General features: G+C 39.7%; 1 long non-coding RNA gene across 1 annotated transcript; it reads right to left on the bottom strand.

Annotated features, from left to right (window-relative positions):
• Nucleotides 1-10,108: 10,108 nt before the first annotated feature.
• On the bottom strand, nucleotides 10,109-14,069 carry LOC140847191 (uncharacterized). Its single transcript, XR_012126917.1, has 3 exons — nucleotides 14,020-14,069; nucleotides 13,456-13,514; nucleotides 10,109-10,789 (listed from the first exon to the last, which is right to left on the bottom strand). It is a non-coding gene; the product is annotated as an uncharacterized lncRNA (long non-coding RNA).
• Nucleotides 14,070-14,223: the final 154 nt, after the last annotated feature.

The following is a 14,223-nucleotide window of genomic DNA, read 5'->3' as shown; positions in this document are numbered from 1 at the left end:
CATGAATGGATGTTGAATTTTGTCGAATGTCTTTTCAGCATCTATGGAGATGATCATGTGGTTTTTGACCTTCTTTTTGTTGATATGGTGGATGATGATGATGGATTTTTGAATACTGTACCATCCTTGCATCCCTGGGATGAATCCTCCTTGATCATGATGGATGTTCTCTTTGATGTATTTTTGAATTCTTTTTGCTAATATTTTGTTGAGTATTTTTGCATCTGCGTTCATCAGGGAGATTGATCTGTAATTTTCTTGTTTTGTGGAGACGGTTTTTGGTATTAGAGTGACATTGACCTGATAGAATGAGTTTGGAAGTATTCCCTCATCTACTTTTTGAAAGCTTTAAGGAGTATGGGTATTAAGTCTTCACTAAATGTTTGATAAAATTCAGCAGTGAATCCATCTGGTCCAGGTACTTTGTTCTTAGGTAGTTTTTCTTTTGGTATCATTAATATATGATCACATAAGCAACATGGTGGTTACTAGATTTCCCCCATTATCAAGTGCCCACCACATACCCCATTACAATCACTGTCCATCACCGTAATAAGATGCTATAGAGTCACTACTTGTCTTCTCTGTGCTACACTGCCTTCCCTGTGCCCTCCCAATGTTATGTGTGCTAATCCTAATGCCCCTTATTCACCTTCTCCCTCCCTTCCTACTTACCCTCCCTAGTTCCTTTCCCTTTGGCAACTGTTAGCCCATTCTTTGGTTCTGTGATTCTGCTGCTGTTTGAAGACAAGTTTCTTATGCTCCACAAATCAGTGAAATCATTTGGTACTTGTCTTTCTCTGCCTGGCTTATTTCACTGAGAATACCCTTTAGCTCCATCCATGTTGTTGCAAATGGTAGGATTTGTTTTCTTCGTATGGCTGAATTATAATCCATTGTGTATATGTACCACCTCTTATTTATCCATTCATCTACTGATGGACACTTAGGTTGCTTCCATTTCTTGGCTACTGTAAATAGTGCTGCGATAAACATAGGGGTGCATCTGTCTTTTTCAAACTGGGCTCCTGCATTCATAGGGTAAATTCCTAGGAGTGGAATTCCTGGGTCAAATGGTATTTCTATTTTTAGTTCTTTGAGGAACCTCCATACTGCTTTCCACAATGGTTGAACTAATTTACATTCCCACCAGCAGTGTAGGAGGGTTCCCCTTTCTCTGTATCCTCACCAGCATTTTTTGTTTCTATTCTTTTCTATGTTGTTGATCCTAACTGGTGTGAAGCGATATCTCATTGTCATTTTAATTGGTATTTCCCTGTTAATTAGAGATGTGGAGAATCTTTTCATGTGCATGTTGGCCATTTGAATTTCTTCTTTGGAGAAGTGTCTGCTCATATACTTGCCCATTCTTTAATAGGGTTATATGCTTTTTGGGTGTTGAGGGTGTGAGTTCTTTATATATTTTGGATATTAACCCCTTGTCGGATATGTCATTTATGAATATATTCTCCCATAGTGTAGGATGCCTTTTTGTTCTGCTGATGGTGTCCTTTGCTGTACAAAGCTTTTTAGAATGCCATAGTCCCATTTGTTCACTTTTTATTTTGTTTCCCTTGCCCGAGGAGATGCATTCAGGAAAATGTTGCTCATGTTTATATTTAAGAGATTTTTGCCTATATTTTCTTTTAGCAGTTTTATGGTTTTTGTCCTTAGGTAGTTTTTTGATTACCAATTCAATTTCTTTGCTGGTATTTGGTCTCTTCAGATTTTCCGTTGCTTCCTGGGTCAGCCTTGGAAGGTTGTATTTTTCTTGAAAGTTGTCCATTTCTTCTAGGTTATTCAGTTTGTTAGCATCTAATTTTTCATAGTATTCTCTCATAATTCTTTGTATTTCTTTGGGTCCATCGTGATATTTCCTTTCTCATTTCTGTTTCTGTTTATGTGTGTAGACTCTCTTTTTTTCTTGATAAGTCTGACTAGGTGTTTATCTATTTTGTTTATTTTCTCAAAGAAACAGCTCTTGCTTTCATTGATTCTTTCTATTGTTTTATTCTTCTTGATTTTATTTATTTATGCTCTAATCTTTTTTATGTCCCTCCTTCTACTGACTTTGGTACTCATTTGTTCTTCATTTTGTAGTTTCATTAATCATGAGTTTAGACTGTTCATAGGGGATTGTTCTGCTTTTCTGAGGTAGGCCTCTATTGGAATATACTTCCCTTTCAGCATGGCCTTTGCTGTGTCACACAGATTTTGCCATGTTGAGTTATTGTTGTCATTCATTTCCATGTATTGCTTGATCTGTTTTTATTTGGTCATTGATCCCTTGATTATTTGGAATATGTTGTTAAGCCTCCAAGTGTTTGTGGGCTTTTTAATTTTCTTTGTATAATTTGTTTCTAGTTTCATTCTTTTGTGGTCTGAGAAGCTGATTGGTACAATTTCAATATTTTTTAATTTACTGAGGCTCTTTTTGTGGCCTAGTATATCATCTATTCTTGAAAGTGTTCAATATGCATTTGAGAAGAAAGTGTTTCCTGCTGCTTTTGGGTGGAGTGTTCTGTAGATGTCTGTTAGGTCCATTTGTTCTAATGTGCTGTTCGGTGCCTCTGTCTCCTTACTTATTTTCTGTCTGGTTGATCTGTCTTTTGGAGTGAGTGGTGTGTTGAAGTCTCCTAAAATGAATGCATTGCATTCTATTTCCCCCTTTAGTTCACTTAGTATTTGTTTCACATATGTAGGTGTTCCTGTGTTGGGAGCATAGACTTTTTTTTAAGTAGAGTAAAAGTTTTATTTAAAGCTGCTTAGAAACTGCAGGTGACCTCAGAGAGAGAGGAGCACCTTGAATTGTTGGGGAAAGTTAAAGTTTCACAATCAGAACCAGCAGGCGACCTCACAGAGAGGAGCGCCCTGGAAGTTTGGAGAGAAAGAGTTTAAGATTAAAAGGTTACACACTTAGAAAGTGTGGGTGACCTCAGAGAGAGCAGTGCTCTGAAATGTTTGGGGTTCCCCCTTTTAAGGATTTTTCAGGAATGTGACAAAGGGCTAGGGTGGGAGCTTGTTAAATGATCCCAAGTATCTTTCATAAGACATTCAGTTTCTTATCAGTCTGCTAGGTAGGTCTGCAAAATTAGCTTAACACATGAAATTTACTGCTCTAGTCCCCTCCCAGGATAGCAGCTTCCTGGCTTTGGAGCACATGAATCAAGACTGTCTGCCCTTTCTCCAAGGTGGGCAGAGTTGTTTATTTGCTAGAGTATGTTAAGAATCTTTCTTCTTAAACTTCCTTTTTTTTCTCAAAATGCAATTTTGGCTTTAAGGTGGTATCACCTGTCTTAATTATGCTGTTTGTAGGTGGGCCTATTAGCAGGCTAGAGTAAATCTTACAGTGATCTAATTGATATAGTGAAGACATGGGCTGTGCTCAGATACTTTTCCTTATCTGTGGAATATTCAAACATTCAAGGCCAAGTTGCTCTTGAACTTTTGCACTTTAACTGATTAACTTTAACTCTGAGTCTTTTCTCGCTTTCTAGTTTTAACTGGTTAACTGAGTCCTTTCTAGGGGGCTTTACTGTTTGTTCTCTTTCCACCCATCTCATATCTATTTTTCTTCCTGACATTCCCCCCTCAAGCAGCTGGGACCCAAATCATTGGGGTGAGGGGTGACTATCACTGTGGCTGCTTCCTGCTTGTGAGGGATGGTGTAGTTATTTGGGTCCCGCTGCTTGTTGACTGTCAGGATGTTGGAAATTAGGACAGTAAGGGCACCCAGTTAGGGTTTCAGCTGCTTGCTGTTTGTTGAGGCAAGGACTCAGACTGGCTATACGGGTGTCTTTCAAGTGGTCCTATGAAGATGGAGGTGTTGTCATTGGAGGGTACAGGTTGGAATCCTTGTCTTATGACCATTTGATGTTTGATTGCTTCTAGGCAAAAAGACACAAATTGGATTAGAAGGTTAAGTAAGCAGGGTCTAAATGTGGGAGCTCATACTATTACTCCAAGGAGTGAATGAAAGGTGCTGGCCAGAGCCACACCCACCATGTGAGGGATTTGAAGGTTTGGCTTAACCAGGAGAGGAACTAATAAGGCAAGGGTTAGTAATAGTAATGATGGCATGTTTAAGGCCATTTTCTTTTTAACGTTTGAAACTAACAAGGGTACACATATTGTTGGCTAAAGGAAAGGGGTTTTGCAATAGCACAGGAAATGAATAATAAGTCCCACTCTCACAAGGATGCCCAGAGTTAGGGAACTGGAGTTATGGAGCACTTATCTCAGGTGGCTGTCACTTGAAGAGATATTTTAGATTCCCTGTAGGCTCACAGGTGTAGCTGGATTCTTGGGTCTCATGATTTTGCACTGCTGGATTTTTCCACCACTTTACACAAGAATGATGCATCCAGCTGGTGACTTTAGTGACCTTGACAGCTGAGGGGGTAGACATAAGGACAGGGTAGGGTCCTTTCCAAATAGGCTGCAGTTGAGATTGGGGTGACCTGTCTTTCCAGACTTGATGAGGACTTGGGTTCCCAGGCTATAGAGAGGCTTGTCCTCTGATGCATCAGGCTGACCTGAGAGCCCAAATTCTCTTAAAGCCTGTTTGAACTGATGTACAGATGTGGCATATTTTGATAAGGCACTGGCCTCAGGAAGTTGGCCAACTTATCAGTTGGTAAGGGCTTGAATTTTCAGGACAACAGGACTTTTATCTCAACGGACTGTAATCTGGAAGAAAGCAATTTAGTTAAGAGGTTTAGTAAGTATGGTTCACACAATGGGGCAGTAAAAGTATTAGGAGTTTAGCAAATGGTAGTAGCCAGGATGCCCAGTTCTAAAAGTGGAACTGAACTCCTTATGATTCTGAGAGTCTCTGGCGAATGAGAGACTTGATCAGCTAGTTTCTTCACTTACTGCTTGTCAGAGACAGATTGAAATCCTTGTCTGAGCAACATCTGGAGTTGGACTTTCTCTTTGGTGGTGGAAATCCATCCAAGACATGCACACCAAATATGTTGGTGTGAGAAGTCCGTTCAATTTATCAGGGATGGAAATCCATCCGAGGCACAGCACCAAGTATGTTGGGGGGTTAGGCATTGTGTATTTTCCTCAGTTCTTGTCTCTGCCACAACAAAGAATTGAAGGGCAGAGACACTGTAGTGAAGTAGAGTAGAAATTTTTTTTAATGTTACTGAGAGAGAAAGTGCAGGTGACCTCAGAGAGGAGAGGTGCCTTGAAAGGGTTGGAAAAGTTAAAGCTTCATACTCAGGAAGTGTGGGTGATCTCAGAGAGAGGAGCCAGGTACACAGATATTTATAACAGTTATATCCTCTTGTTGGACTTACCCCTTTATCCTTATACAAAGTTCTTCTCTGTCTCTGGTTACTTCGTTTTGAAGTGTATTTTCTCTAATACAAGTACTGCAACTCCTGCTTTTTTCTATTAGTTGCATGAAATATCTTTTCCCATCCCTTCACTTTTAGTCTGTGTATGTTTTTGGGTTTGAAGTAAGTCTCTTGTAGGCAGCGTACAGATGGGTCTTGTTTTTTTCATCCATTCAGTGACTCTGTCTTTTGATTGGTGCATTCAGTCCATTTACATTTAGGGTGATTATAGAAAGGTATGTACTTATTGCCATTGTGGACTTTAGAGTTGTGGTTACCAAAGGTTCAAGGTTAACTTCCTTACTATCTCAGTCTAATTTAACTCACTTAATATGCTATTACAAACACAATCTAAAGGTTCTTTTTTTTCCCCCTCCTTTCTCCCCCTCCTCCATTCTTTATATATTAGGTATCATTCTGTACTCTTTGTCTATCCTTTGACTGACTTTGGGGGTGGTTGATTTGATGTTGCATCTGCTTATTAATTAATTGGGTCTACTTTCTTTACTATGTTTTAATTTCTTCTGGTGATAGCTATTTAGCCTTAGGAACACTTCCATCTATAGCAATCCATCTAAAATATACTGTAGAGATGGTTTGTTGGAGGTAAATTCTCTCAGCTTTTGCTTATCTGGAAATTGTTTAATCCCTCCTTCAAATTTAAATGATCATCTTGCCAGGTTGAGTATTCTTGGTTGAAACCCTTCTGTCTCATTGCATTAAATATGTCATGCCACTCCCTTCTGGCCTGTAAGGTATCTGTTGAGAAGTCTGATGATAGCCTGATGGGTTTTCCTTTGTATGTGATCTTTTTCTCTCTCTGGCTGCTTTTAATAGTCTGTCTTTGTCCTTTATCTTTGCCATTTTAATTATTAATTGTCTTGGTGCTGTCTACCATGGGTCTCTTGTGTTGGGAGATCTGTGCACTTCCATGGCCTGAGAGAGTATCTCCTTTCCCAGATTGGGGAAGTTTTCAACAATTGCCTCCTCAAAGATACTTTCTATCTGTTTTTTTCTCTCTTCTTCTGGTACACCTATAATGTGAATATTGTTCCATTTGTATTGGTCACACAGTTCTCTCAATATTCATTGATTCCTAGAGATGACTTTTTCTCTCTGTGCCTCAGGTTCTTTGTACTCTTCTCTAGTTTCTGTTCCATTTAACATCTCCTCTACTCCATCTAATGTGCTTTTAAGTCCCTCCATTGTATGTTTCACTTCAGGTACTGTATTCTTGAACATTTGTATCTCATTCCTGAATTCCTCCGAGTTCTTGAATATTTTTCTGTAGCTCCATGAGCATGTTTATGATTTTTATTTTGAAATCTCTTTCAGGAAGATTGATGAGTTCAGTTTCACTTGCCCTTCTTTCTGGTGTTTGTAGGATTTTAATTTGAACCAGGTTCCTTTGACATTTCATATTTATAGGTGGCGCCCTCTAGTCCCCAGAAGCTCTACTCTCTGGAGCTGCTCAGCCCCTGGAGTGATGGCAGTGGTTGCATGGGGGTGGCGCATCAGCCTGTTGGAAGGAAAGAGGTCTTTCCTGCTTCCAGGCTGCAGTGCCTGTGTCCATTGCCAGTCCAGTGTGCCATACATACAGGGAGAAGCCTCTAGGCCTTGCACCTGTAGCGGCCATAGGCAGGGCCTCTGTCTTGCTCGCCTGGTACAATGGTGGGTTCAGCTGGTTTGTAAGGCAGTGCTGGCTGGAAGGCACAGCAAGCTGTGTATCACAGTGGGGTTCCTTGGAGCTACGTACAGCCAGGGGAATAGAGCACCTAAAGCTCCTGAAAGTTCCCAACTTGCTGGGCAGAATGTACCTGTACAATTTTGTCCTGTCCTTTCTCCTGAGCAGCATGCTCTGTGGAAGCCTTGCCCCTTTAGCAGCCCTCTTGCTGTTAGGAAGTCTCTCAGACTGCCTGTCTTTCTTTTCTTCCAGAGCAGCCGGATGTGGATCCTTGTTTTCCACAAGCGTGTGGAATCTCAGTCTCTCTAAATATTCCACCTGTCTTAGCTTTCCAACTCAACTAGTCTCCAGAGCACCATGTAATGTAGGTTAATACTCCCTGAGCAGATCTCTAGGGCTGGGTGTTCAGCAGTCCTAGGCCTCCACCCCATCCCCACTCCGTTTCTCTTCCTCCAGTGAGCTGGGGTGGGAGAAGGGATAGGTCTCTCTGGGTCATGGCTTTGGTACTTTACCCTTTTCCTTAAGGTCTGCTGCAGCCTTCTTTTCTGTTGCTCTTTCAGGATTTGATGTTTTTGCTATATTTTCATATTATATGTGGTTTTTGGAGGTCTCTGTCTTACCTCTCATTCTGCCACCTTTAATCCTCTCCCATTGAGGAACATTTTCATGCAGATATTTCTTACTCCATGTCCTTAGACATAATTTCTTTTATTGAGCAGACATCTCAGAGACCAACTTGATTGAAACCATCTTGGTTTAGGTCAGTGGCTGCAACTTTCACAGTCGTGTGTGTAAAGGGAGTAACTGAACACCAGATGAAGGGGGCATCTAAAGACCATGATCTCATGCTTTTGCTGGTAAGTAGTTACCACTCTCCAGTGATTGCAGGTACAGTTATTAATGGGGAATTGAGATTATATCAGAAAAACTTTTGAAATGCAAGTTTCACAATGTTTTTAATAATGCTGATATAGTTATTCAAAGACAGTGTCAGAAATAATTATGGGGAAACACCAGAGGATATTGAAGAAAGAGAAGACCTCAGAATTTTGGGTAGTTCTGTTATTCTTGAAAACACCAAGCTATCCTAGCTTGCAAAAAGCATGTAAGTGGACATTTAGAGCAGCTGAATTTGTAAAAATGAAAAAGAACTTGAAGTGTCATGTCCTTTCATAGGTGCCTGAGAGATATGACACCTGAATGCCCCTCACTCAGACAGCTGCTTACACTCTGATGGATACAGGCAGGAAACATGAAGCAAAAAGCATGTAATTATACAGTAAATCATAATGTGATATTTTAAATGTCTGAGGACTTCTCTAAGTACCATAAAAGTCATGTATGAGTTTGAAGTGATTTCAAAGTTCAATGGTGAGACAGGACAAAATAGTCATTTCCATTTTAAAAGGGGTAAATATGAAATGAAGGAATGAGGGGTCCCTAACAAACATGTGAGCAAACATCATGTGAGTTTATGGCTCATGAACGGTACTTGGTGGTTCCAGTGCTCTGCTTCCAAATAGTGGGTCCTGCCTCCAGGACTCTGCCTGGTGGGATCCCCACACCAAGGTTGCCAATTGGTTCCATGCCCAAGACACTGGGATGTGAGGATATCTGTTGAGTTCCAGGCAGTCAATTTCCAGCAAGTTTCATCATCTCTTGAGCTCGGCCATGTCCTCTTCAAAACAACGTCCACTCTTCAACTGGACACCTGGTGGCTTTATCATCGGTGCTGTATCTCATCCTTAGGGTTACTGATGAGCGGTTACATATTATACATTACCTAAATTGTATCAGATTACATTATGCTACACTACACCAAAGCATACCATGTGATATCATAGCATGTGCTATCGTATCATCTTGTGGTATTCCAGCTATGCTGTATGACATATGTTCCTGTATCATACATATGTTGTATCAGAATAATTTGTATGATATTCCCTAATGCACTGTGTTCTGTGATTCCTATATTCCTTATAATGAGTGCATTGGCTTCATCTAGGGGAGTAATACAGAGCACACAGTCTCTGGCTCATCTTTTACAAAGGGTGTTTTCTGCCTCGATAGCTCTTAATATTTGGTGTAGGTATTCACGGCCCAGGAAACTAACAAAGGGGACACAGGTTCAGGCTCACTGAGATAGGAGAAAGCTGGTGTGTATCTTTTAAAATGTCATCACTTCATTTCTCCCAGAGCTTGGGGACCTTAGCTACAGGCCACTCACTGTGATGATCTCATGCTGTTTTGAACCACTGGCCACAAGAGAAACACATCCTGAAAAGCTCTTCCAATTCCAGGAGGAATTCCATCTCACACAGTGTTACCAAATCCACAAAGACAGCAAATGCCACATGGGCATGGAGCCACCAAGAGATTTGAGGACCTGGGGTCTGCCTTCTGCCTGCCAGAAATAAATGTGGGGAGTTGAGGCTGGAACAGCAGACTGAGAATGTCCTTTACCTTAGAAACTGATGCCCAAGGGATTAAGTTACACAAACTTTTTCTTGAACTGTTTAATGGGACATTTATATGGGACCCTAAGGGCCTTGCTGAATGAAGAGGGGGACCTCATTGAGGAACCAGATGGAGCCAGCTCCCAGGGAAGACCCAGAACTAACCCTAAGAGACCCAGAGTAACCTTTGCTTCATTAGCATACTAGGATTTCCTCAAGGGAGGAGCTTATCTGCCAGTATTTTGAAAGTGTTATCTATGAACAAGAATGATTAACACACCTGTACACTAACAAGCACAGGCCCAATCATGCAAATGTGCCTGAACATTCCCCTTTCCTTATGAATAAAGTTACTCTTACCCATAAAAGCTCCCTTTACCCAAGGCTTGGGGGACAAAGTTAAGCTGACCTCGTATTTTCTTGTTTGGCTGCTGTGCTTACAATAAAACTTTGCAGTGTCTCTCTCACTGGCTTTCTGATGCATGTGGGCAAACGTGCCCAACTTGGCTCAGGAACACTCTGAGGCTTCTAGAATCCATGGAGTTTGGATCAAGGTAGGTATGTATCTGCATTAGGATTTTAAAACTTTCCAAAAGGCTGTTTCATGAAAGGGCAGAGAGAAGGAGGGTTCATGAATATATTTTAAGGCACAAGGTTGTAGACTCTTGGCTTAAGATCACAAAACTGGTAAGGGGACACTGAGGCACAGAGATTATTAGGAGTCAGTCTGTCACCCACCTGCAGACCAGGGAAGGGTGCAGGGAGGCATGAGACCACTGAACCCTGTCACAATGACATTCTTCTAAGGCCTGCCTGTTTGCACAGTTTCCCATGGCTGCAGAAGCACTTACGGAACCCGCACAGGTAAATGGAGGCTGTACCAGTACCTCACTGGCCCATAACCCTGCTGAATGTTTTCTACATTATGGTTTTTCTGGGAGTCTAAATTCCTTTCCCCAAGTCCTGGCGTCTGGCCACACTGGAGACACCCCATGCGCAGAGTGTGATCTCAAGGTCAGGCTTGATATATATATATATATATTTCCATTTCTCACAAACTAGATAAACAGACATTTGAGGGTTCTATGCAGAACTGGTTCCAAGATGTGCAGATGCTCAGATAAAACAGCCAGGGGTGTTCAGGAAATCACAGTATCTTCTGTTTAATGTGGGAACAAAGGGTAGGGGTGCAGGAGTCTCAGTTGGAATGGCTTCCTGAGAAGCTGGATGTCTCTGCTGGAGATCAGAAGTGATACAGATCAGAGGATGGATGATACATGTCTGGAATACTCAGTGCTCCAGGACTAGGTAAATAATAATGAATTGTATTTTAGAACAGATTAAGAAATATAAATTCATACTAAAAGTTGACATTTCTATAACTGAGAATCCATTTAAAATCATGTGAAATATTAAATATGGGCATGCCATGAAAGCAAAACTTCAAATGTAATCTGGTACGCTTTCTCCTATTTAAAAACATAAAGGAGCTTTCCTAATGAGACATATAAAATTTTGAGAAACAAAACTGAAAGGTAACCATTAAAAGAATCTAAAAACGTAGCAGAAATTATAAAAACCAGTTTTATGTAAAAGAAACCATTTTTAGGTATACTAGTTATATATGTCAAAATATTACAAAAAGAATTCAGTTCATGTATTTCAAGGTAAATGCTAACATTTGCGGTTAATAATAGGCATTTTAAAGGATAATAAATGTAAGTTGACTCATCTTATTTATGAAGAGAAAAGCAGAGTGAATTAATGGCACACAGTACACAGCCTGGGAACACCTGTGACTGACATTTATATATTATGAGCTTTTAGGAGCATATTTGTATTAATCCTGATCAGAAATCTGTAGAGAAAGTAGCTGATGCAATATTAAGATGGATTGCAAATTGAGAAAAGAAAACACAGAACAAGTAGAAAATTAATTCAAATAAACACAATCATGAAAACATCCTCAATTATAAAAAATGATTTTTCTTTTTAAACAAATTTAGGTGTGCTAGTCATTACAATGCACGGCCCCAATTTAGAACGATAAAATGTACTTTTGATTTTTGTGTAAATAATAGTACAAGGAAAATAAGTAAAAAATTTAGATAATGACAAACCTAATGTACAATGTAAAAAATGATTCTAATATCTTCAGTAAACATATAAGCCATAAGACATTAGGCAAGATTTTAAAACGGGAAGTTTTTGTGAACTATCAAATATATTATGTATATATATATGTGTGTGTGTTATGTATATGTCTGTATATATATGTAACTATACAATATATAGAGATAATTTCATTTTTATGTCAAAATTTACCTTATCTATTCAGTGTTATTTTGGATTGAGAAGTGTTAAAGTTTCAAAAACATTCTGACTGTAGAATACTGAGTTATACAGTATTTAATTACTTCACCTCATATTTTAATCAGGAACATTTATGTGAACTGGATTTTTAAAAAAACATATTCAGATACTTCCCCATGCATTCAAATGAATATACATTGAAGTAAGAATGCTTTTTGTTCCCTAAGTGGTTTTCTGTTGTTTACATCATATCAAATAAATGGTTAAATTTATAAGTAAGTAGAAGTTGCACAGAATTTTTGGGAAAGAAATTGAGCCTTAAAAAAACAAAACTGAACTTTGTGAAAATAATATCTGGTATGTGCGATACTGTATCCTCAAAGTATCAGTCATTTTTGCACTTCAGCATCACAAGTCAAATTTGCTTCAAGGTCTAAAGAGGATTAATTCAGCAGTTAAGGCAAGTAGAGGTTATCAGAGATCTCCCGGTACATTCCAAACTGAATCAAAATATTTCTGTGATAACCCACAGAGTGATGAGTGTGGTCTCAGCTTCAGTGATAGACTGGGTGATTCAGAGGAGAAAATAAAGTATAACATCATACATATGTGAATCAGGTAAAATTTCACAGTAAACATTCATTTATATGGCACTCCATAAAATTGAATGATATTAATACAATTTTTAAAAACCAATACATAAAAATTAAGGGCAGACCAGCTTGAAAAAGACAGATGCACCCCTATGTTTATCGCAGCACTATTTACAATAGCCAAGAAATGGAAGCAACCTAAGTGTCCATCAGTAGATGAATGGATAAATAAGATGTGGTACATATACACAATGGAATATTATTCAGCCATAAGAAGAAAACAAATCCTACCATTTGCAACAACATGGATGGAGCTAGAAGGTATTATGCTCAGTGAAATAAGCCAGGTGGAGAGAGACAAGTACCAAATGATTTCACTCATATGTGGAGTATAAGAACAAAGAAAAACTGAAGGAACAAAACAGCAGCAGACTCACAGAACCTGAGAATGGACTAACAGTTACCAAAGGGAAAGAAACTGAGGAGGATGGGTGGGAAGGGATAAGGGCGGGGAAAAAGAAAGGGGGCATTATGATTAGCATGTGTAATGGGAGGGGCATGGGGAGGGCTATGCAACACAGAGAAGACAAGTAGTGATTCTATAGCATCTTACTATGCTGATGGACAGTGACTGTAATGGGGTTTGTTGGGGGGACTTGGTGAAGGGGGGAGCCTAGTAAACATAATGTTCTTCATGTAATTGTAGATTAATGATACCAAAAATAAAGGGCAGTAAGAGAACTGTGAAAAGGAAACATTTGCGTAAAAATTTGAATAGTAGTCATACACAACCTCAAAAAAAACCACAACTATGGAATTCTGAAATGGGTCAGTGCTGTTTTTTAAGTTTTATTGATTCTCTTAGGGGCCAAAGAAAACACCATTATCACCCGTACATCAGTCAGCAAACCAAGTAGCAGGGAAATTTAGAGATTTACTGTTGGGGAACCACACTGACATCTCCAAACCCTGCAGTGCCTTCCTCCCTGTCCCTGTAGGTGGGTTCCTGGGGACTGACCACTATCAGATGGCTCTAAGGAGCCCTGTTTCTTTTGGACACATACCTGGGGGCTGAGTAGTCTCGGAGTACCCAGGAAGTTAAGGCACCTGGCCCCAGGAGGTCCTGTGTAGGGAGAGATGCACCTCAGCTTTTCACATCTTCCAATGGACCAGAGACAAGGCAGCTCCTACTCATTTTATACAGAAGGAAACTGAGACCTGAGATGGGGGATGTTTGCCTTTGGGTGCTTGCCATGGTCAGGGGTCCAGGAGTTATACCCAGGGAGCCTGGACCAGAACTTGGAGTCTGATCACTGACCTCTTCATTCTCTGTCAGGCTCTGGGACTCAAAGTAAAGCCCAGTCCACCCTGATGCAGTATTGTCCCATCTGCTCCAACCCACCAATCCCCACTGACAAACCAGGAAAATGGGTGACTAGTATGAAGCAAAGCTTTGTCTTCCTCAAAGACGGGACTTAAGAATGTGATTGACAATATGTTAATGATGCAGATTAAAATTTTATAAGTGAAGCACAAGTGTCCACTGCATTATGAAGAGCACAAAATATTGAAAGCAAGTGGGAAACTCTTTCAGTATTTCAAACAGTAATTGCACAAAGTAGTGTTACCTTTGTTACTCACAAATAAAATTCCAACATACATCTTGTTTCATTGTCCTGTTAAAAAAGTCAAAGTTCAATAAGAAAAAGATATGAGCAGACTTTTTGCCAAAGACATACAGATAGCAAATGATTATCTGAAAAAATGTTAATCTTGAATCCTTACAAAAATGTAATTCAAAAGTGAGGTAACACTAAAATCTTATTAAAAGG

The sequence above is a fragment of the Manis javanica genome, chromosome 17, assembly GCF_040802235.1.
Source record: "Manis javanica isolate MJ-LG chromosome 17, MJ_LKY, whole genome shotgun sequence".
NCBI lineage: Eukaryota > Metazoa > Chordata > Mammalia > Pholidota > Manidae > Manis > Manis javanica.
The sequence above is the reverse complement of the archived record's forward strand: the minus strand, read 5'-3'. Positions and strand labels throughout refer to the sequence as shown.